The 24,924-nt window shown below is 45.9% G+C and overlaps 1 protein-coding gene and 1 long non-coding RNA gene across 5 annotated transcripts in view; one reads left to right on the top strand and one right to left on the bottom strand.

The window, feature by feature from the left end:
* SORCS3 (sortilin related VPS10 domain containing receptor 3) overlaps positions 1-24,924 on the top strand; it is a 465,994-nt gene that overhangs the window by 163,560 nt on the left and 277,510 nt on the right. The window lies entirely within an intron of this gene.
* On the bottom strand, positions 21,372-24,494 carry LOC123374949. Its single transcript, XR_006581259.1, has 3 exons — positions 24,370-24,494; positions 22,516-22,600; positions 21,372-21,486 (listed from the first exon to the last, which is right to left on the bottom strand). It is a non-coding gene; the product is annotated as an uncharacterized LOC123374949 (long non-coding RNA).

The following is a 24,924-nucleotide window of genomic DNA, read 5'->3' as shown; positions in this document are numbered from 1 at the left end:
AATCCTCCGGCTTTATTAAGCAAGAGAAAGTCGCTCAGATTATTCTTTCCAATATGCGTGACTTTGCATATGTCAAAACTGAATTTCATCTGCTATTGTGTTGCCTGTTACTTAATTTGTTTAGATCCTCCTGGAGTTCTTCACATCCTTCTTTGGTCATGATTAAAATAAATAACATTGTCCCTTTGGCCCATGTAGTTAGCTTGTATTTGGGGCTTTGTAGAGTTATTTCCATTAGGAGGAGAAATTGATGATACAAGTTGGGTATATTCTTTCGTATAACCTTGTTTGTTCACAAAAAAGTCCACAGAATGCTGTTTCCATGAACACGTTAGAAACAAACAGCAGCTTCCTTGCTCAGAAATCCTCATGTCTACGTAAGAATGGCCGTACTGGGTCAGACCAATGGTCCATCTAGCCAGTATCCTATCTTCTGACAGTGGCCAGTGCCAGATGCTTCAGGGTGAGCGAGCAGAACAAGGCAATTTATCCAGTAATCCATCCCCCATCATCATGTCCCAGTTTCACACAGTCAGAGGTTTAGGAACACCCAGAGCATGGAGGTGCATCCCTGACCATCTTAGCTAATAGCCACTGATGGACCTATCCTCCATGAACTTATTTAATTCTTTTTTGAACCCAGTTATGCTTTTGGCCTTCGCAACATCCCCTGGCAATGAGATCCACAGGGTGACTACATTGGGTGAAGAAGTACTTCCTTTTGTTTTTTTTAAACCTGCTTCCCATTAATTATATTGGATGACCCCTGGTTCTTGTGTTCCATGAAGGGGTAAATTGTAGGGGCCTCCCCGTGAATGGCAGCCATTAGGTCCTTTCAGAATAAGAGTCATTTTGTTTCTTCTGCAAATGTTGCCTCCTCACTGCTCACACCCTTTTCTAGATCACTAATAAATACACTAAACGTGCAGCTTGATTTCAGTAGGACAGCTTGCAAGGTGTCCTAAGGCGAGCTGGCACATTGGGAATAAGAGTCCAGGAGGCTGATCACGTGATTGCCACCTAATCCCTGGATTTTCATTCCTATTATCCGGGAGGTAGATTAAACTTGACCCAGGTGAGGCTGAGTCCCCAGCTGGCCTTGTGGCAGTAAAGTGCTACGTAGCTCATATAACGATGGCAGAATTGGGCGTTAATATAAACTGCAGAAAAAGATGGATCTCAATCTCTCTTCCTCTTTTGGGCTATGAAGTATAGCACATAATGCTTATATATTTCTGACTACAATGTTGCAGTTTTGCTTTAATTTGCTGTATTGAAATGAAACTTGTGGACTGCAGTCATGGCAAGATTATAGTAACGCCAGGGGATGTAATGTGTTATACTTTTTTATTATCAAACTCATCATGTATATTACGTTGCCACTTTCCAACACACATTGTTTTCCAGAGGATTATATTCATGCTTAAAATAATGTGGCTTCATCCATGTTTAAGAACGATGAACTCAGACTGGAACAGATGCAGAAAAGCGCCACTAGGATGATCAGTGGACTGGAGAGCCTACCGCACAAGAGGAGACTTAAGGAGCTTGGCTTGTTTAGCCTAACAGAACAATGGATGAGGGGAGATATGGTTTCTCTCTAGAAATACTTAGGTGGAATAAATACCAGGGAGGGAGAAGAGATATTTAAGTTAAGGGTCAATGTTGGCACCAGAGCAAATGGATCTAAATTAGCCATCAGTACATCTAGGCTTGAAATTAAATTAACAATCAGAGGAACGAAGTTGTGGAACAACACTCCAAAGGGAGTAGTGGGGGCAAAAAACCTAACTTGTTTTAAGACTGAGCTTGATTAGTTTATGGAGGGGATGGTATGATGAAATTTCCTACAGTGGCATATGGCCCATCCGTGACTCTGTTATCAAATATCTCCCACAGCCGGAGATGGGAAAACTAGATGGAGAGGGTTTTGAGTAACTTCAGAGAATTCTTTCCACGGCGTCTGGCTGGTGGGTCTCATCCACATGCTCAGGGTCTGACTCATCGCCATATTTGGGATCAGAAGGAATTTTCCCCAGGTCAGACTGGCAGAGACCCTGGAATTTTTTTGTCTTCCTCCGCAGCATGGGGCATGGGTCACTTGCTGGTTTGAATTAGAGTAAATGGTGGATTCTCTGTAACTTGCAGTCTTTACATCAAGATTTGAGGAGTTTAGTAACTCAGCCAGAGGTTAGAGGCCTAGTAAAAGAGTGAGGGTCTATGGCCTGCAATGTGCTGGAGGTCAGACTAGATGATCACGATGGCAGGGCCGCCTGGGGGGGGGCAAGTGGGGCAATTTGTCCCAGGCCCCGGGCTCCGCAGGGGCCCCCACAAGACTTTTTCGGGGCCCCTGGAGCGGGATCCTTCACTCACTCTGGGGGCCCCGGAAAACTCTCTCGGGGCCCAGGCCCCCGGAGCTTCTTTTGCTCTGGGTCATCGTCGGCAATTCAGCAGCGGGGGTCCTTCCGCTCCGGGTCATCGTCGGCAATTCAGCAGCGGGGGTCCTTCCGCTCCGGGTCATCGTCGGCAATTCAGCAGCGGGGGTCCTTCCGCTCCGGGTCATCGTCAGCAATCCGGCAGTGGGGGTCCTTCCGCTCCGGGTCATCGGCGGCAATCCGGCAGCGGGGGTCCTTCCGCTCCGGGGCAGAAGGACCCCCCGCTGCTGAATTACTGCCGAAGCGGGACCCGCTGCCGAAGTGCCGGGTCTTCGGCGGTAATTCGGCGGCGGGGGGCCCCCACCGTGGGTCTTCGGGGCACTTCGGTGGCAGGTCCTGGAGTGGAAGGACCCCCCGCCACCGAATTACCGCCGAAGTGGGGACTCCCCGCCACCGATGACCCTGGGCCCCCTGAATGCTCTGGGCGGCCCTTCACAATGGTCCCTTCTGGTCTTAAAGTCTATGAGTCACCTTCTGGCAGCCATTTCATCAAAGAGTTCTAATACTGCTACTAGCCAATTGGGGTCCTTTCTTAGTCCTAGTAGTTCACAATCTGGTTTTGGAACAAAGCGTCAAGTTCTATTCCCCATGCTACATGTGGGCAGTTTTTAGGTGATGACCACAGCAAAGATTGGAGAGATGGGTGCCAAGTATCACACTAGGGAACAGACCAGCTGAGTGAAAGCTCTAACCAAGAAGATTGGTATTTGGAGGACTGTGACAATTCATGTGAGGATGATCACTGCTGTCTCCCTTCAATGCCCCCATCACCTTTCTACACCACAGTGCTAACCTCTCACATCTGGGTAAAGATTGCATACTTGTAAAGTAATTTGACCCTTAGCTTCTTCTGAGATCTTTCCTCATCCGACTGGCTACCATCAGGTTATCTTTGGCTGAGAGAATGAGCTTTCGGTTAACTATTGACCCAAGAAGTCTAGTGCTATATCTTATGAGTCCACAGGCTTATGCCAGAGCAAAGCTCTATTAGACCACCCAATCCATCTCCTTGTCAGGGCAGGGTGGTTCTCTACAAGACAATTTCTCATGCTTTCGCCAGTCTAGTTTGAGTCTCAAGAGATGGAAATTCTACCACTTTTCTAGGCAGACTATGCCACAGGCTACATAGCACATCCCACTCTCCTGGCATTCAGCCTCAATATTTCTTTTCTCCATTTCGTACTATTATTCCTACATACAACATACCTGTTATGTGCCATGCCAAATATTTCCTCTACCTCCTTGGTGTTAACATCCTGGGAAGCTTTGAAGGATGTACTCATACCCCATGTTGTCTCCCCATCTTCTACCCACGCTGCATGTATTTAGCTCTTTTGCTGTTTCCTCGTAAGTCAACGCTGTGGAAAAATCCTATCATACGTAAAGTCATGCTTTATATTAAGGTTCTGTTTATAAAGGGTTAATAAATGATGAATAGATGGTTTACTAAATGGTTAATCGATTATTATAGAGTCCAACAGGTCAATAGGTTGCTTATAACTATCCATAACATATACCAGTCCTGTCTATAACATGCTTATACTAGCTATGAATCATTTATTAACCCTTTGTATACTGTGTATAAATGGAACCTTAATATAAGGTGTGACCACATTTAATAGAAAACCTTTCTATGGGTTTTTGGAACCATCCTATTGAATGTAATAGGGAATTCTATTGCTACTGTGAAATTCTAAAGGATAGTTAAAAAGGTCTATAGAAAAGTAGCGTGGGCTAGTGGATAGATCATTCATTCAGCTAGGAGCCAGGAAACCTGGATTCTATTCCCAGCTCTGCCACTGCTGTCACTTCCTGCATGCCTCTGTTTCTCTCACCATTCGTCTGTCTTGCCTATTTAGTTTGCATGCTTTTGGGGGCAGGGACCAGCTCAGACTATTTGTGCATACAGCATCTAGCACAAGGGGGCCCAATTTTGTGTTGGGGCCTCTAGATCAGTGCTTCTCAAAGCCGGTCCACCGCTTGTTCAGGGAAAGCCCCTGGCGTGCCGGGCCGATTTGTTTACCTGCCGCGTCTGCAGGTTCAGCTGATCGCGGCTCCCACTGGCCACGGTTCGCTGCTCCAGGCCAATGGGGGCCACGGGAAGTGGCGCGGGCTGAGGGATGTGCTGGCCGCCCTTCCCGCAGCCCCCTGGCCTGGAGCGGCGAACTGCGGCCGGTGGGAGCCGCGATCGGCCAAACCTGTGGACGTGGCAGGTAAACAAACTGGCCTGGACCGCCAGGGGCTTTCTCTGAACAAGCAGCGGCCCGGCTTTGAGAAGCACTGATCTAGATGATACTGAAATACAAGTAATAATGGTAAAAATTGCATTTTCGGTTGTATTCTCTAAGATTAAGAAAGATTTCTATGGAATTCTATTGGTTCCCTCCCTGTGACATTCTGTAAGGGAACAGGCAGGGCTCAAACCGATCATCTCTGGAGCTTCCTTCTTTCAGCAAGCAATAAGGCTAATGTTATGTCACGGCTGGATGGAGGGGCACAATGACACAGTGCAAACTCAGCAGTTGTTTTATCACTCAAGAAAAGGTGACCCAGTGGACATGCTAATTAGATCATTCCCATCTGCATGTTGTAAAATGCTGGCGCACAGACCTGCGTCCCAGCACTGGCCTCCTTCCTCGGTTAGGCTGCCTCAGCCGTCCCGTTCCAGGAAACTCGTTTGTCTTCCACAAGTCAGGCTGCCGGCTGGTCCATTTGTTTTGTCGCCTAATTGTTCTATCAATGACCTTTCCACAGGATGGTGGTTTTATAAAACATGGACCTTTTGGATTTATTAATATTTTGTTTGCCAAGAAAGCCCCGAGACTAATTGCCAAGACTTCCCAGAAGATATTAGTTTACAAATTTTAATGACACTCATGATTTATTAATGTGTTTCCCTTTGCATCTGCTCATCTCTATTCCTTGGTGGAATTCCTGCTGAATCCAAGCAAATTAATAAAAACAAAACTGCATATTGTAATGGCATTTTAGCTAGGCTGTTAATTAAAAGCTTTCCGCTCCTATTCACTCTGCTTTTTTCCTATCTGTTAGTCTCTGGTGGGTCTGGACTGAAAGCAAGTTCTGCATCAGAATCTCAATATAGTAAGGGTATGTGTGGTGGGTTCCCCGGGGTGCAACCTGGAACTGGGATACTGCTGACATACTAATCTGAGCTCCCTCTCACACTGTGATGCTGTACAAGCTGCAAACCCGTCTGGGTTCTGCGCTCATACAGCCATTCACAGACAGGGACACACCCAGCTGATTACATGAATGCTTTCATCAGCCACTCATTAACTAACGATAGAGAGGCTGCAGCAATTCCCCCCTGTTCCCCAGCCTAAAACGTCAGAGCTGTTCCGTCTTGCTCTGGTCAGAACCCTCACCAGAGTAAGTTTATCATCCCATCCAACCCTCCCTCAATGTGGAGAGCACATGCACCAACCCTTGTTCCTGAGCAGATGTCCCTTGCACTTCAAGCAACACATTGTTTTAGGTTAAAAAATAGAAAACAGATTTATTAACTGCAGAAAGATAGATTTTAAGTGAGTATAAGTAGTAAGTGTACAGATCAAAGTTGGTTACCTAAGAAATAGAAAGTAAAATCGCAATCTGAGTTCCACAGACTAGACAGGATGTAGATCAAGTGGAGTCTCCCCCGCTAGACAATACAGGCAGGTCACAGATCTTGCATACATAGGCTAGAAATCTCTTCTGCCTGGGACCACCTCCCTAATTCAGTCTTTGTCCTCCAGACATGCTTCCAGGTGTTGAGTTGTGAAGGGAGTGAGGCCAAACGATGACGTCACTTCCCTCTTTAATAGCTTCTTCCAGCTTGCTGGAAAGATCTTTTGCTGTGATGTGAGTCAAACAGTCTCCATTGTGTATGTGCTCTCTCTGAGAGGTTTCCATTGTACACGGTTCCTGGGGTGATCCTTGTGAGTGTGTATATTCCCCTTAATGGGCCATAAACGCTGTCTGGCCTCTCCATTGTTGTACCTGAAATGCTTGTTGTGGGTGTTTCCAACTTCACAACATATTTCAGTAACACACATGTAGCAAAACCCCCATGACTTCACATACAATGGCAACATATACAATCCAAGAGGATGTTAACGTTCAACAGATTAAGGCTTTTAGAATGATACCTCACAAGGCATACTTTGTACAAAACATATCCTAATTCTATCACCATGGTACATATCCTAATTCTATCACCATGGTAAGTATGGGGGTGCCAGGGGGTTGCTTTGGGGTACAGAGATGTCACAGTATGCTTGGGTTATTTTGTCCATAATACACTCAGGCTCCTATGTGCAAGTAGGCACAGCTTGCTGGTCAGTGGGTGTTACATGTCCCCCTCTGTACCTGAACCCCAAACAGTGCGGATCAGTTACAGCCTTCTGCTTGTGAACCTGGCTCCAAAAAGCTCAACCTGGCTCAAGCTCTTGATACTGGAGCTTTCCGTTCTGGAAGTCCCGACTTCAGTTCCTGGTGATGAATATTATACATACATTTTTCTTGACTACTTTACACATAAAGTGAACATAGAAATGGCCGGTTGTACGTGGGTTAATCACAAGTACATGTATCATAGGGTTGTTTGTGTGTGCATATCAGGCATGCAAAGTGCCTACATGTAGCGGGGTGGTCACCCGCTCCCAGCCTGAAAGGGTTAAAAGCCAGCCCTTGGAGAGGGCTGGGGCTGGGAGCCTTAGGCTGGGCTGATTGGGGAAGCAGCCACAGCTGGGCCATGCCCCAGTCGGGCCGCAGCTGGCCCTATGTAAGAGGGCAGTGGACCGGGGAGCACTCAGTCTCTCTCTGCTTTCAGAGAGAGAGAGGGGCCTGGCTGCTGGGACGTTCAGGGTAGCTAGAGTGAGGCAGGGCTGGGGAAAGGCCAGAGGAGCTGGGGAGCTCCAGGCTGGCAACTCCCCAGGCTGAAGGGCTTTGTCCAAGGCCCCATAGAGGTACTGGGTGGTAGAGGAAGGCAGCAGGTCCAAAACCCCCTCGCCTGTGATGAGTGGCTTATACTGCAGTCTGCCCCAGGGAGCGGGGGCTAGGTGGTGATTGGCAGTAGCCTACGACTGATGTGAGGTGGGGTTAGTGGGTGGGGGTTCCCTGGGGAGGGGAGACCCTGTAACTGAGGGGTGTATTGCCAGGGGGCAGCACTTCAGATAACAGGGCACCGGAGTCCTAGGAGGGACCCGGGGGCCAAGCAGCAGCATTGGGACACCGGCCTGCAGAGGGCGCTCCAAGGCTGGAAAAGCTAATTCACAGGATGACAGTAGGAGGTGCCACAGGGGTGAGTCCCTCATGCCTACACTACACAATTCAGAAAATCTGGGTCTAAAACTGTGAAGGCAAATATTCAGCTTTCCTATTCATATGCTTACTCCATACGGCAGGAGGGAGTGACCAATGTGAGGGACTCAAGGCCAAAATAAGTTTTACCTGGGAATCTCAAAATACTTTTCAAAAGTTAGTAGAAGTAGAGCCCTTGACCTTTAAAAATCCTCCTGCCCTGTAGGAAGAGAGAGATTCCTGTCTTATAGGATCTCCGTGCTCTTCACCAAAATTTGCTCTGCAAAGAAGGAAATGCCCTGCTGACAAGATGTAATTTTGAAATGGAGCTTGGTGGTCTTCTTCAGTGAATGGTAAATTAATTGGAAAATGCATTTTCCAAGACACCAAAACAATTCGTGAATTTAGGTTGAATTTGGTGAATAGTTTTGGATAAGAAAAATGGATTTTTGTCAGCAAAGTCAAAATGGCTTGTTCATTTTGAAATGAAACATTTTGACTTTTCATTTCAAAATGCTTTATTTAGAAATTAGCTATATTTTAAAAGGTTCAAAACACCCACAAACGAAACAAAAAATGAAGAAAAATCACTTTGCATCAAAATACAACCCCAAAATGAAATGAAACAAAAGCCTGAAAAAGTTCATTTTTGTTTTGATTTTTTTTCCCTTTCATCTTGGGTTTCTTTGGGTCCTAAATGAATTAATTTTTTTGATTATTCATTTGGTGGGGAAAAAAAACTGGAAAAAAAATCAGTTTTGGTTTGAAACGAATCAATTTGCACCTCTTCCTCTCCACCCTCCCGGATGTAGTGAATTGGGGGCTGAACTGGAAAATCAGTTATTCACTCAGCTCTATTTTAAAGGTCCAGAATAGCATTTTTATCCCTGTTTTACAGCTAGGAAAGCAGAAGGCCAGTGTTTTTAAACCATTCTATGAAACGTGCTATATTTAATGGTGTTCTGTATTTGTTCATCAACTCTAGCATAGGTGCTCTTAGTTATAACATCACTGGAGGGAGGGATAGCTCAGTGATTTGAGCATTGGCTGTTAAACCCATGGTTGTGAGTTCAATCCTTGAGGGGGCCATTTAGGGATCTGGGGCAAAAAAATAGTTGGGGACTGGTCTTGCTTTGAGCAGGGGATTGGACAAGATGATCTCCTTAGGTCCCTTCCAACCCTGATATTTTATGAGGTCCCTGAGAGCCCCATGTGGATATCTAAATTTTGACTTAGTCCCCAGAACTTCCCAACATTTTGGCACAGGATGGTGTATTTTGAAGCATCCCACCCCCTCTGAATTCCCCTTGCCAGATATCTCAGGTACAGCATGTGTGTAGTGCTTTGTCTGCTTGTTTCTGAAAAGAAGCGGCAAGATGGCATTCAGAAGGGAATTTGCAGCCAAGAACCTGCTGTTGCAGGTCCTTTGGGTGTTGCTACTGTTGCTGTTTCAGCAGAGCTGCATCTGTTCACAGGAATTGGCTAGCCCATCTCTTTTTTTATCCTTTGGAACAGTAATTCCATTGCTGCCTTTTAGAGCGCTCTGCTTTGAGTTGTCTCATCTTACACCATAATTAGAATTCAATAGAGACTGCACAACTTTCCGCAAATATACACATTTTAAGATGAATTAGTTTTGACCATGCTGATGTCCTTTGTGTGCAGTGGAGTTTCACCAGCATTAGTGTTTGCAGAGAGTGCATGGCAAAGGTGTATGCATTTCCTCATGTGGCTTCATGTTTGTCTGGTTTGGTTACTCTATCTGGGCAGGGTTTTCTTCTGACACCCATCACCAGACTGTATGTGCAGATAGACCAAGACTCTATATACTACCTAGGGCACCAAATACCATGGCAACAAGCCCTAAATTACATGGCAGTGTTAAACTTAATTCTACTGTGTCCATTTTAAGGCCCGAATGCATCACTGTACACAAGTCTTCCAGGGGGTACATCAACTCATCTAGATGTTGGCCTAATTTTACAAAAGGCTACATAGAAAGCACTAGCAAAGTCAGTGCAAGCTAAATTTTCATACAGACAATGACTTGTTTATACTGCTCTATATACTATACACTGAAATGTAAGTACAATGTTATATTCAAATTGCTTTTATAATTGTATGGTAACTGTGAGAAAGTCAGCAATTTTTCAGTAATTGTGCGCTGTGACACTTTAAAAAATGTCTGATTTTGTAAGCAATAAGTTAAGTGAGGTGAAAGTTGGGGGTACGCAAGACCAATCAGACTCCTGAGAGGGGTACAGTAGTCTGGAAAGGTTGAGAGCCACTGACATGGGACATTCCCCAGTAGTTGCTGCATCAAACTCTTCAATTTATGGTGTCAGTCAGGAAGACATCCAATTGTGATTTAAAGACTGAATGATAGAGAATTTCCTGTGTCCCATGGTAATCTGTTCCAGTGGTTCATTATCCTCACTCAGTCATCATAAAATAGCCTTCTTTCTCATCCTTCTATCCCCTCACAAACACATACCTATATGGCTTGTTGCTGGAAATGAGAATTGACATAAAATTCATGAACAACGATTAGGGTAATAAAATTAATGCCAATCAACAGGGGGTTATGAAAAATGGATCTTGTCAACCTCCTTGATATCTATTTTTTTAATGAGATTACAAGTCTTGTTGATAAACTGCTTCATAGTTTCATAGAGTTTAGGGAGAGAAGGAACCATTAGATCATCTAGTACAACACAGGCCATTAAATTTCACCCAGATACCAATGTATTGAGATAAATTAAAGCAGTTCAGTCCTCAGGAGTCTAAACTTTTATGTGCCACAGGCAGATAATGGGAGAGACTGAGATGATCAGAGTCTGGAGCCCCTGCAATGGTACGTAATTGATTGGATATGTCTGGATGGTCCCAGAAGGCCATCTACACCCCATGCTGCAGAGGAAGGCAGAGGTTCCTGCTAATCTGACCTGGGGAAAATTCCTCCCTAACCCCAAATCCGGTCTCAATATGATATACCTCAATTTCTGTAACATATTTGACTTGGTACAACACAACATATTGCTTAAGAAACTAGACATCTATAAATTCAACATGCCACATATTAAATAAATTAAAAACTGCCTGATAGGTCCCAAAATGTTGTTGTGACTGTGACCCATCTTGTGTAGTGCCAGCAAGAAGCCACCCAGAAATGACATAGCTAGATTTTAATAGCGGAGAATCTAAGAAGATCTTTTAATATTAATGCATGGGGCTCTGAAATCCAGTACCAATACAATTCAAGGCCTTATTGTATATAGTGGGCACCCTAAAATGTATTACAGAAGCAAATAAAACAGTTACAAAGCTAAAACAAAATATAATAGCAGTGGAAGAGACATTAATACGTACGGGCAAAGAGAAAAGGGAGCCGTTTTCAGAACTAATCAGTATGGTGGGGAGATCTAAGCACAATGCCCCAGACAATAAGGGGAGCAGAGGAGATGGATCTTGTGCCAAAAATTGGCCTTAAGCATGCATTTAAAATGCGGCATTTTGGTTCTTGGCTTATAAAGCTGCTCACTTTCCTCTTGCCAGGTCCCTGCACTCCCAGAAAAAACAACTGACTCCTATATAAAACTATTGCTCTTGGCAGCTTTCAGACTCCCAGTTCACGCAAACGTTGAGGGGCAAACACATGAGGTTTGCGACTTTTGATCCTGTTCCCACTGAAGACCATAGAATTTTTGCCATTAAGTTCAGTGGGGCAGGATTAGGCAATGAAGGAGGGAGGCAGGATGTTTTGGTCACTGGATTTTCATGAGCGCTGCGGCTCCTTATTTTGGATCTGATCTTGCATTGTTGAAGTCAGCTGGAGATTTGCCATCCATTTCATCAGTGGCAAGATTGGATATTTTCATTGCTGCGCTCGTGCAATTTGCTGAGGACCTCGTCCTCAAGGTGTTAAGGGCCCTCAACTGCAGCTGGCATTGAGAGGAGCGGAGAGCACTCAACACGGCTCCTGACTGTGTAATAGCGCGCTCTTCCCTACCGCTTTCCATATGAGTGCTTTACACACATTAATGAACCTGTGTGTGAGGAAGCCACTGTGGAGTTGGTCAGTGTTATCTCTGATTTACAGAAGGGGAAACAGACAAAAAGGGGTTAAGTATCTTCTGTAAGATGCTATGGAGGTTCTCGGATACTATGGTGATGACTGAGGCCCATATAAGTACATAGGTAGTCAGATTAAGGTCATCCAAGGACAGCAGAGTTAAGAGAGACGAGGCCTCCTGATTCTCTGTCCTTTGGACAGTTCTTTCTCTCTCTTTCAAGGACTCTATAAGAGAGGGAGAGAGAGAGAGAGACACACACACACACTGGTGATTCAGTCAAGATTTATTCCATTGCTCAACTCTGTGCTATCAACTCCTTCCTTGACAGTCTTTATGCAAATCCTTTTAATGCCATTGAGGGGAAAGAGCGAAAATGGAGAGAGAAGAGATTCTAAGTTTCGTTTTGTAATTAGCTGAATTGCGGCTACAATTAGAGGCTTAATGGGTGTTCAGGATTGCCTTGTAAGTTATCATGCAGGCAGCAAACCTGCCTGTACTCTAGCAATGTCGTATTTGGGCAATCCAGCCAAGAATCCCTCTGTTTGCTACATGAGCAAGGGGAAAGGTGAGTTGGTTCTAGGGGTGACACACGTGTACTGACATTACCATCACTTGTGGTCAAGACTGGATATCTTCCTAAAAGCTGTGAAATAGCTCTCACAGATTTTATGGGCTTGATGCAAAAATTAAGTGAGGTTTTCTGGCCTATGTTATGCAAGAGGTCAGAATAGATGATAGGGATAATATGGATAGTGCATATAGATAGGTTGTGACCTACATAGGATGTGCCATGTTTTGCTTTCTCCCAGAGGATAGAAGTGACTTTTTCTGCACAAAGTGCAAGCTGGTCTCCATACTGGAAGAAAAGGTTAAAGGACTAGAGCTCCAAGTAACAACCCTGCATTGCATCAGAGAAAATGAAGACTTCCTGGATAGAAGTCAGGATTTGGTACTGAGGGCACAGCATGCCTAAGAATTGGAGAAGGAAGTGCAGGGGGACTGAAAACACAGAAGAAATTTGGCAGCATGTGTCCTCCAGGAGGAGGAGGAGGAGAACCAATATACCCCCAACACAGATGGAGGCCAGCAACCACTTTCAGGCTCTGCACAGGTACTACTGCTGAGAATACCTTGGAAGGGTCATCTGAGTTAAGGGATCAGAAGGAGATCCCATTGACTGGAAGGCATGGCATGCATTGTCCTAGGGATGGGGGTATCATGACCACCAGTCCCAAGAGAAGAAGGGTGGTGTTGGTCGGGGCCTACCTCTGAGGAGGCAGAGTCATACATCTGCTGTCCAGACTGGAAATCCCGAGAAGTGTGCTTGCCTGGAGCTAGAATTCAAGACATGACAGAGTCTGTCAAGACTCATCAAGCTTTCAGACCAATACCCCTCCCTACTTATCCACATGGGCACCAACGATACTGTCAAGAATGAACTTGGGTGGATCACTGCAGATGGTGTCTCTGGGAAGAAGGATAAAAGAGTTTGGGGTGCCAGTGGGGTTCTCGTCCATCCTCCCTGTTGAAGGAAAAGGCCTGGGCAGGGAGCATCAAGTCATGGAAGTAAATGCAACTCTACGCGGGTGGTATCAGTGAGAGGGCTTTGGCTTCTTCAAAATGAGCTGATGTTCCAGGAAAGAGGATTACTGTGCGGGGATGGGCTCCATCTACCAAATACGGGGCAGAGCATCTTTGGACATAGTCTGGATAACCTGATAAGGAGAGTTTTAAAGTAGGTCCTGTGGGGGATGGTGACAAAAATCTGGCCAATGCGCATCTAGGCTCAAATAACGAAGCCAAGGGAAAGGGGCTCATTTCTGGAGAAGGGTCTAGAAATCACAACTTCATTAAAAAGGCACGAAGAAAAGCAACGGGGCGGTCTGCAAAATATCTTCGATGCCTGTATACAAATGCAAGGCGTGTGGGAAACAAGCAGGATGAACTGGAAGTCATGGTAGATAAAGAAAATTATGACTTAATTGACATCATGGAGACTTGGTGGGACAACTCCCCTGACTGGAGTAACAGCACTGAGGGATATAGCTTGTTCTGAAAGGTTTGGGAAAAAAGGTGGATGTGTTGGGCTGTATATCAACAATGTATACACTTGCTCCAAGAGGAAGTGAGCAACAGACCTACTGAGAGTCTCTGGGTGAGGATACCAAAGGAAAAGAACAATAGCAGTGTTATGGTGAGGGTAATCAGCAAATCCAAATCAGGAAAAGGAAGTGTATCAGTCATTCTACAGGTAGGTAACAAGGTTAGCTAACACACATGAGCTAGTATTAATGGGGAATTTTAACAGAATATACCTGGACTTCAGCAAGGCTTTTGATATAGTCCCACATGACATTCTGATAAGCTGGAGAAATGCGGGCTCGGTGGAACTACCATTAAGTGGATACATAATTGGTTAAACAAGGCCAAACAAAGAATAACTATTAATGATGTTGGATTGGAGGGAGGTCTCAAGTGGAGTTCCACAGGGATCTGTTCTGGTTCTGATGGTGTTTTTCTGAAATATATTCTCTAGTTCAAACAGGAATTAATACAGGGAAGTCCCATGGCCTGTGTCGTACAGGGGGTTAGACTAGATGATCAGAATGGTCCCTTCTGGCTCTATAATCTATAAATCCATTAATTTTTGAGGATGTGGTTTTTTTGCTTTGCTGTCTGGGTGGGCTGGCTCCACTCCCTGGTCCTTCAGTCTCCTGACATTGACTTTACAGTGTAGGATGCTGAAAACAAAATGCCACACTGAGCCTCAGAAAAATGCCATATTCTACAGCCATCCAAGGGTGGGTGGGGGGCTAATTGAGATGAATGGTGTAGCTCACACCTCTTCATGCTATTATTTCGGGCTGTCTGCAGACTCAGGCACTCAGCCCTTTATTGGTTTACACTGCCATAAGATTTAGAAAGGTATTTTTAAAAATGAGTCAAAGCTGAGATTCTGGCGCACAATTCTGTGACAACAGGGGAATTCTATGGAAAATTCCATGGAATAACCAGGGGCCCTGACCAGAACTATGGCTGATAGGTTGCCTACCCCGATATAGTCTACGGCATGTGTGCCGAAGGCGGCACACGAGCTGATTTTCAGTGGCACTCACACTGTTCAGGTCCTGGCCACCAGTCTGGGAGGCTCTGCATTTTAATTTAGTTTTAAATGAAGCTTCTTAAACATTTTGAAACCTTATTTACTTTACATACAACAATAGTTTAGATATATATTATAGACCTATAGAAAGACCTTCTAAAAACATTAAAATGTATTACTGGCACGCCAAACCTTAAATTAGAGTGAATAAATGAAGACTCGGCACAGCACTTCTGAAAGGTTGCCAACCCCTGGACTATATGATTTTTTATTTTTTTTTGAGAGAGAGAGAGAGAGAGGGTGGTTAGTTTGTTTGTTTTTTGTCCTAACTTCTTTTTTTAACTCCCTCCCAAAACTGGGCCCAAAACTGTAAAGCTTTGTTCAGTAGAATCTAGGGCTTTAACATGGATTATGTCTGCATACATTTGTGTTTTATTACGTTGTGGTTATTTTTTTCCTGAAGTGCACTGCCATTTTATAATGGCCATAAATAATATGGAGAATGGAGAAATGTGTGTGGGTTTGTTTGTTTTTTTTGTTAATCCTTCCATCTTTCTCTCATCCTGGTCTCTGTCATTTTCTCTGCAGTACTTTCATTAGCACTCCTAATGAACTTAATAACTGAAGAACTTCAAATGGTCACTTCTCCAAATAATATTTAGACAGCTCGTATTCCCCCAGCTTTGAAGGTAGCCCTTGATTTATTTATCTGCCAGATGTTTCCCTCTGCAAAATACGGCAGGCTGTCCTTTTTGAGTGTGTTCGTAACTAAGGGGGGAGGGGGAAGAAGCAAGCTAGCTCCCATAAAATGCCCAGATAATAGAAGGATAATACATTTTTACGTGCAGGATGCCTGCTTGTGTATAAAGATTGTAAGGATTAGAGCAGCTCTTTTATAGGCAGGCTATCACAGCTTGTTTCTGGGCCTTTGATGACCAATTACTTTGCAGAACAGCGTCTGTAAATGTGAACAGTTATTATCACCCAAACATTCCTGATGTTTACGGCCCTCGGGCCTGAATGCTGCCTCGTGATTCCAGCAGAAGTTGAGAGCGCTGCGCACCCTACAGGATTGGGCATTGGTAGATGTAAAGCTGCAAAGTAATAATGTAAGAATAAGGAATTAGAATAATTGTATGAATACTGCATGTTCTGTGGTTGGGGAGACAGTCACATGGAAAGTCTAATAACCCAATATGGCTATATAGTAACAATCTAACTTGATATGTGACTGTTGGAAGAACAAGGAGGAAGGCAACACAACGATTCTAGGTAAACAGCCCACCAAAGGTGGGACGATTACAAGACAGTGGCCGAGCTGCTACCGCTGAGGATGCTACTTCCAGGCTCCAGCCTGAAGTCAGACAGCTGTTTAGCCAAGGCCAGGAGCCTGAAGAGCAAAGGGACCCTGAATGGTTCCAAAACTCTCAGAGATGGTTGGGGAAAGACCAGACTGACGCGGGGCACAGGTACAGGTCGTGTGAAAAGGCCTAAACAGTTAAGGCCTTGCCCAGCTCTCCGGGGAAAGATTTGAATGTGTATAGACTGTTTTATTGTTTGAAGATCGTTTTCTCTGAAATGCCTTAGTTCTAAATAAGCAAATTTACTTGGTGAAGGCTATCTGATCTCAGGAGACTCCTTGCTCCCCAAAGGAAGAGACCAGAAGGTACTGAACCTAACTCAGGCCTGCTGATATGACCACAGTTGGTATATAGGGGATTGCAGCCCAGGGCCTGCTCTGAGAGTGGGAGAATCACATGATTCCACCTCAAGAAAGGTGATGGTTTGAGGCCTGGGACCAGGAAGGGGCAGAGGTGTAATTAGCCTGGTAACTGTGACACAGGCATCAAGCAAATATTTCAGAAGCCACACGCTGCTTGTCTGCTCTTTCTACAAGCACTGCACTTCCAGAATGCCTTGTATAGTACACTGCGAAGACCGTGCACTGGGGCTTGTTGTCTTTCCCTCCGTATACTGCCAGCTGCAGTATGGCTAAGGTGAGGCTCTACCAGTGAAGTGTAATGTTTAAGCTACAATGGTTCATTGTCATGCAATAGTTTTTAGGAGAAAGAAGTTAAGGACATTGAGGTCAATGGTAATTGGGACAAAATACAACATGGTTTTACAAAAGGTAGATCGTGCCAAACCAAAATGATCTCCTTCTTTGAGACGGTAACAGATTTTTTTATACAAAGGAAAAGCAGTGGATCTAATTTACCTCAATTTCAGTAAGGCATTTGACACGGTTCCACATGGGGAATTATTAGTTAAATTGGAAAAGATGCGGATCAATATGAAAATTGAAAGGTGGATAAGGAACTGGTTAAAGGGGAGACTACAATGGGTCGTACTGAAAGGTGAACTGTCAGGCTGGAAGGAGGTTACTAGTGGAGTTCCTCAGGGATCAGTTTTGGGGCCAATCTTATTTAACTTTTTTATTACTGACCTTGGCACAAAATGGGAATGTGGTAATAAAGTTTGCGGATGACAGAAAGCTGGGAGGTATTGCTAACACAGAGAAGGACCAGGATATCATACAGGAAGATCTGGATGACCTTGTAAACTGGAGTAATAGTAATAGTAATAGGATGAAATTTAATAGTGAAAAGTGCAAGGTCATGCATTTAGGGATTAATAACAAGAATTTTAGTTATAAATTGGGGACACATCATTTGGAAGTAACAGAGGAGGAGAAGGACCTCGGAGTATTGGTTGATCACAGGATGACTATGAGCTGCCAATGTGATATGGCTGTTAAAAAAGCTAATGCAGTTTTAGGATGCATCAGGTGAGGTATTTCCAGCAAAGATAAGGAGTTGTTAGTACCGTTATACAAGGCACTGGTGAGACCTCATCTGGAATACTGTGTGCAGTTCTGGTCTCCCATGTTTAAGAAGGATGAATTCAAACTGGAACAGGTTCAGAGACGGGCTACTAGGATGATCCGAGGAATGGAAAACCTGTCTTATGAAAGGAGACTCAAAGAGCTTGGCTTGTTTAGCCTAACCAAAAGAAGGTTGAGGGGGATATGATTGCTCTTTATAAATATATCAGAAGGATTAATATTAGCTTAGTACCAATGTGGACACAAGACCAAATGGATATAAATTGGACACTAGGAAGTTTAGACTTGAAATTAGACGAAGGTTTCTAACCATTAGAGGAGTGAAGTTCTGGAACAGCCTTCCAAGGGGAGTAGTGGGTCCAAAAGACATATCTGGCTTTAAGACTAAGCTTGATAAGTTTATGGAGGGGATGGTATGATGGGATAGCCTAATTTTGGCAATTAATTTGGCAATTGATGTTTGATTATCAGCAGGTAAGTATGCCCCGTGGTCTGTGATGGGATGTTAGATGGGTTGGGATCTGAGTTACTACAGAGAATTCTTTCCTGGGTATCTGGCGGGTGAGTCTTGCCCACATGCTCAGGGTTTAACTGATCGCCATATTTGGGGTAGGGAAGGAATTTTCCTCCAGGGCAGATTGGCAGAGGCCCTGGAGGTTTTTCACCTTCCTCTGCAGCATGGGGCACGGGTCACTTGCTGGAGAATTCTCCGCAGCTTGAGGTCTTCAAACCACAATTTGAGGACTTCAATAACTCAGACATAGGTTAGGGGTTTGTTATAGAAGTGGATGGGTGAGATTCTGTGGCCTGCATTGTGCAGGAGGTCAGACTAGATAATCATAATGGTCCCTTCAGACCTTAAAGTCTATGAATAATAGTTAAAGCTACACAGTAAGCTATAGTGGACCAGGTTACATCATTCAGCATGCCTCCAGTAGCATAGAGAATGAATGTCCCAGGAAACATTAATGTACTATCACAGGGGTGGCCAACCTGTGGCTAGGGTTACCATACATCCATATTTTCCCGGACATGTCCAGCTTTTTGGTTCTCAAATCCACATCTGGGAGGAATTTCCAAAAAGCCGAACCTGTCCAGGAAAATAGGGAGGCATAGTAAGCCTAGCCGTTGGGTGCTCAAGCCCCCTATCCCTGATCTCCAGCCCTGCCCCCATTCCAACCCCTTCCCCAAATCCCTGGCCCCGCTGCCTCCCCCCGGGCGTGCCCCATTTTTCCCTCCACCCCCCTCCCTCCCAGGCTTGCCACGAAACAGCTGTTTCCGCAGCAAGCCTGGGAGGGAGGGGGGAGAAGCGGAGCAGCGGCAGCGCACTCAGGGGAGGATGCAGAGCGGAGGTGAGCTAGGGTGGGGGGGCACGGCGGGAAGCTGCCGGTGGGTGCTCTCCACCCACCAGTTTTTCCCTGTGGGTGCTCTGGGGCTGGAGCACCCACAGAGTGGGCACCCCCTGCCCGCAGCCAACCCCTGCTGCCTCCAGCCAGCCCCTGCCGCACCCCCTGCCCTGCCCGCAGCCAGCCCCGCACCCTTTGCCTCTAGCTAGCCCTGCCCCACAACCCTGTCTGCAGCCAGCCCCACATCCACTGGTGCCCTGCAGTTCCCAGGGCAGGAACCCTGCACACCTGCTTCAATAACGGGGGCAGGGAGCAGCTGGGACTCACGTGTGAAACAGAGCTCATTTCTAGCTCAGGCTCATCTTCTTTAAAAAGAACTTTTGGTGGGGTTACCATACAGCCGTATTTTCATGGCCATGTCAGGCTTTTTGGTTCTTAAACCACCGTCTGGGAGGAATTTTTAAAATTTACTTGTGGCTCTGGAGCCACATGTGGCTTTCAGAAGTTAATATGCAGCTCCTTGTACAGGAACCAACTCTGGGGCTGGAGCTACAGACACCGACTTTCCAAAGTGCTGGGGGGTGCTCACTGCTCAACCCATGGCTTTGCCACAGGCCCTGCCCTCACTCCAACCCTTCCCGTCCCCTCCTCTGAGCCTGCCGTGCCCTCGCTCCTCCCCCTCCCCCCCCGGAGCCTCCTGCACTCCACAAAACAGATGATCGGGAGGGAGGGGGAGGCGCTGATCAGCAGGTGGGGGGCAGGGAGCTGGGGGGGGGGGGCTGCTGACGTATTACTGTGGCTCTTTAGCAATGTACATTGGTAAATTCTGGCTCCTTCTCAGGCTCAGCTTGGCCACCCCTGTACTGTTGTTTCTATCTGCTATAGCCAGCAAAGGAAAAGTAATGCCTACGGGGAATACAAACCAGCCTTGCACACATTCGTGCACACTGCATGCACAGTGTCAGCTATGTGCAAAGGAGCCATGCATGGAAAACCTAGCCAGACTGGACTCAAAGCACTGCAACAATGCACCCCATCGTAAACTTCAGAAGAGCGAGAATATGTCTGAAAAATGCACCGTGTCACTGAGGTGACAATAGGCCCGAGTCAGAGTGGACATTGGGCACTTCGCTCTCCCTCCGCTACCCAATGCAATGCTTCAGGCGTCTGGAATAGGTCTACCTCTTCTCTGTGCCCCTCCAGAGCCTGGCTGAGAGGGGGTATATTGTGAGAGGGCCCCCAGCTGAAGGTACATACTCACTTTTCATTTCAGCAATGGCAGAAAGGGCTATTGGAGCTCCTTTCCTTTCCGGAATTACTAGGTGAAATCTCACTGCATAACTCGGCTCTCACGGAGAGCAACACCACTCCCCAGCTTCCTTTGTGCTACCCTTTGCACAGCCTCAGTGGGAGGCTGGTTGCTTCTTGCTCTGGGTGATGGAAGCCATTACTAATGCTGCAGCAAGCAGTGGTGGGGCCTCTTACCTTTATAAATGACATTCATAAAGGCTGATAACTGGAATGAGCTCTGGCAGTTACTAATTAGCACCATTATGCAATCAGCTCACACTCTGGCAGCATTAGCCATACTTAATCAGCCAATTACCACTGAGCTCAGAAAGTGCTGCTCTAAAGTTGAGCATAAGGTGCCTTTGCAAAGGTAGGCTTGAGAAGACAATGGTGGCCATTGTTTCCAGGAGCTGGAAGTTTCCAGGAGTCCAGCTCCTGATCACAATGGAGGGATGCTACATGTGATGCTACAAAATTGCTGTTGAAGCAGGCACTTAAATTGGTCTTGACTGAAAGCCCTGTCCCCAGAATGAATAGCTTCTCCCAGGTGCACAACTGTAATTTTTCTGACAACGAGCTTCCTTGGTGTTTTATTGACACTCTCAGTCACTGAAACATGAGGAAACATCTAAGACAAAGACTGGCTTTGGGAAGCACGTTAACTTAATGGCCCCATCGAATCCCAGTTAATATGGCAGTTTGATACTTCCCAATGGACAGCTGCAGGGGTAGGCCTTTATTTTGTTTTTCATTCCTTGCATAGAATCAGAGACCAACAACCCACAATGTACGCAAGCCACAAGCAAGTCATGGATATGGAGGGTTACCGTTGGAAGGGGTGGGGTAAATGTGATGAGTAGCTTCCACTACCTTTAGAATCTCCTACAATCACTTTCCACTGCCTTGAACCTTGGACATTCCCAGCAGTGCAAAGTGGGTGTAAACCCCTGTTATTCCCGATGAGGAACTTTTGGTTTGCTCTGCACTTTCCTTTGCAGCTGTTTAATCGCTGGCACAAAGTTACTTAGTTGGTGGTGGTCCTGCTTTGAGCAGGACTGGATGACCTCCCGATGTCTCTTCCAACCATAATGTTCTGTGATTCAGTGGAGAATCAGGATTAGCGTCTCTTCTGCTCAAGTGAATGTCCTTAAACCAGGGGTCGGCAACCTACGGCACACCTGCCAAACATGGCACGCGAGCCGATTTTGAGCAGCATGCAGCTGCCTGCCGCCGTCCCGGCCCCCCGCCCCCCTCAGCCCCCCCCGCTCTCCCCTGTGGGGGCAGGAGGCAGAAGCTTGGTTCTGCGGCAGCCAAGCTTCCCCCTCCCCCACTTCTTCCCCCAGTGTGGTGCTCTCCTGCCCCGCCCCCTCTCCGTCCCTGCGCCAGTCAGCTGATGGCCCTAGCGAGGGGGAGGGGGCTGGGAGCACCCCCACGAGCTGAACCCCCACACACACACACTCAGCCTTCTGCCCTGCACCCCCATACCCCTGCCCTGACCCCCCTACACTCAGCATTCTGCCCTGCACCCCCCATACCCCCAACACACACTCAGCATTCTGCCCTGCACCCCCCATACCCCCAACACACACTCAGCATTCTGCCCTGCACCCCCCATACCCCCAACACACCCAGCCTTCTGCCCTGCACCCCCCCACACCCCCCCCAGCCCTCTGCCCTGACCCCTGAACCCCCGCAGGTCTGGGGTCCCAGGGTCCCGTCCGCAGGCCCTGCTCAGCCCGCTACCAGCCTAGGTGAACAGAACCCCAGGCTGGCAGCAGGCTGAGCAGGCTGGCGGCGTAAGATCAGCATTTTAATTTAATTTTAAATGACGCTTCTTAAACATTTTGAAAACCTTATTTACTTTACATACAATAGTTTAGTTATATAATATAGACTTATAGAAGAGACCTTCTAAAATGTTAAAATGTATGACTGGCACGTGAAACCTTAAATTAGAGTGAATAAATGAAGACTCGGCACAGCACTTCTGAAAGGTTGCCGACCCCTGCCTTAAACCCACTGATGGCTACTTTTCAAAATGAGACTGAGCTGGGCTAGCTAACGAATCTGGGAGCTGGGAGAAGGTGTAAATTAGTGTAGTGTGGGGGCTATTGTAACTTACACCTTACACGTGCCTGGTGGTTGCTTTTCCTGCTGCAGTCCTCTCCTCTAGCCTGTTAACGACTGGTTCGCGCCTCCATAAATTCCTTTAAAGTCAAATTCAGAGTTGATACGTTAGGAATGTGTGTGTGAGTGAGAGAGAGAATGGGAATGTTTTCACTTGCACATTGAAAAGTGAGCATCAGCCCACACACTTGTGAGAGTCTATGGGAGTCTGTATTTATACCTATTGGAGGGGCCCAAAGACTGAATTGCCCCCCCCTTGGATCCTATAGAATTTGGCCTGCTGTCTCCTGCCATCAAGTGGGGAGGGACAGCTCCATAGTTTGAGCATTGGCCTGCTAAACCCAGGGCTGTGAGTTCAATCCTTGAAGGTGCCATTTAAGGATCACAAGAGGGGGACTGATCGGGGACAGTACTTGGTCCTGCTAGTAAAGGCAGGAGACTGGACTCAATGACCCTGGGTCCCTTCCAGTTCTATGAGATAGGTATAACTCCATATTATCTAAGTGTGAGGATGAATGAAGCACCACAATTATTTTGTTACTTTTTTTAATCTCACTTTCCTTCCTGCTGCTTATTTTTGGGAGCAAAGTACTGATGGGTATTATGCTGAAAATGGTCAGATAAGGATCCCGAAACCTGGATGCTTCCGAATGCATCTTTGCCTCTGTGCAATGGAGAGCAGACTTTTTCTGCCGACTGCAGCTAGAAATACATTGATAGTATTTCTGTCCACGTGTTTGTACCTCTGCTGTTGGCTGGAATCCGCAAGCAGAGAGGATCCCAGGGGGAAAAAATGTTATAAGGTCAACTTTGGCCCCAACTCCTTGCAAAACTTTGGGCCAGTAGACATGTTTCCATTAAAAAAGGTACTTGCCTTCATTCCCTGTCCCTAATGCAGCTGGCTTATGTGCACTGGGATCCGGGTTTAGGCACAAGCCCAAAGTTTTTTTCCCTCTGCTCCCCTGGAACTTAGCTTTGAAAGCACATGCAGCCTGGCCCAGCGATGCTGCAAATGGGCACCCGACTCTGAGCAATGTAGCCTCCTGGTGCGTAGCGGGAATGCAGATAGGGCTGCGTGTATTTTTCACGTTAATCCCTTTGGAACTGCAGATATATACTGTGCACGTTTTCGTATGTGTTCATCAGCGGGCTGAGCCAAAGAATCTTTTTGTTGACTTCCATGAGCTTTGGGCCAGGCCCTTGGGTGACAGTCTAGAGAATGCTGGTATTGTAAGATTAATGCCCTAGTATCTGATGCCCATCAATGGGCAGGCTGGATAAGGTACAGCTGAGCTCGAAATGGTCCTGACAAGGGCAAACAAAGCTATTTAGAGGATTTGGGCAGGACTCGCACACAGCAAATTATTGCAACCTGGAAGGGGGAGAAGAGAGAGCGAGGATGCTATTGAGTTGTATACGGGTCTGAGGAGGTCTGGCCAAATGTGGTGACAGGGCTGATTTTCTTGGAGACATCTCATATGGGCCATAGCTGGCAATTATTATTAAATGTAAAGATTTATAGGCTAATAGTTCTAAGTCTACAACAGTAAACTGTTTATTCAAATGAAAAGTTTTATATTCTATAATTATATATATTTTAAACTCGGGCGGCATTGTGTTTTGAGTTCTGTTTTAGTTCTGCAGCAAACCACGCTGAATTCCATTAATCAAACCATTAATCTACTGAATACTTTTTTCCACGTCTTTCCGTCCACCAAAATAAACCTGATATTTACCCAGAAAAATTAATCGTTTTTTGCCTGGATTTTCATCTTTTTGTTGTTGCAGTAGTAACACTGATAAATTCCAGAGAAAAATTAAAATGAAAACTGAAAATGAAGGTCCCTACCTATAATCTAGCAGGCCAGCCGAATGCTGAAGATGGGACAGCACAGCTGTCTCCATGTTTGAAGCTGATTGTGGAAGTTGAGCACCTCCTGAGAGTTAATGAGTATCCTCAACAGAGAGTATTCATTACCTTGCTGGTTGAGGCCCTGTCTTACATCTTTTTGGTATACGCATGTTAATATATTATGCAAATGAGATGTAGAAGCCAACTTAGTAACTGATTGTGCTGCGTGCAGCAGCATAACAAGTGTTAACCTGAGACTGGGTTCATGTAGTCTCTGGAGTGCATTAGCTCCATTTAGAGCCCATCAGCAAACATCTGGTATTGCAGAAATGCGCTTTCCATTTGATAGAATGGATGAATCTAATGGCTTGAATGTGTGAAATATGGTCATCTGACATTTCTGACCTATTTACGAGTTAACTATGGGACTGCACAGGGCAGAAGTAAGCCAGCTGATGTCAGAACAGTGCAAGAAACATGCTGATGCCAGAGGTGCTGATTTAAGGCCAGCATCATGTTAACTGAGCCACTCTTGGGGATAACAAGGGTGAG

Source organism: Mauremys mutica, chromosome 7, assembly GCF_020497125.1.
Source record: "Mauremys mutica isolate MM-2020 ecotype Southern chromosome 7, ASM2049712v1, whole genome shotgun sequence".
In the NCBI taxonomy this organism is placed as follows: Eukaryota; Metazoa; Chordata; order Testudines; family Geoemydidae; genus Mauremys; species Mauremys mutica.
This window is presented reverse-complemented; position numbering and strand designations above follow the sequence as displayed.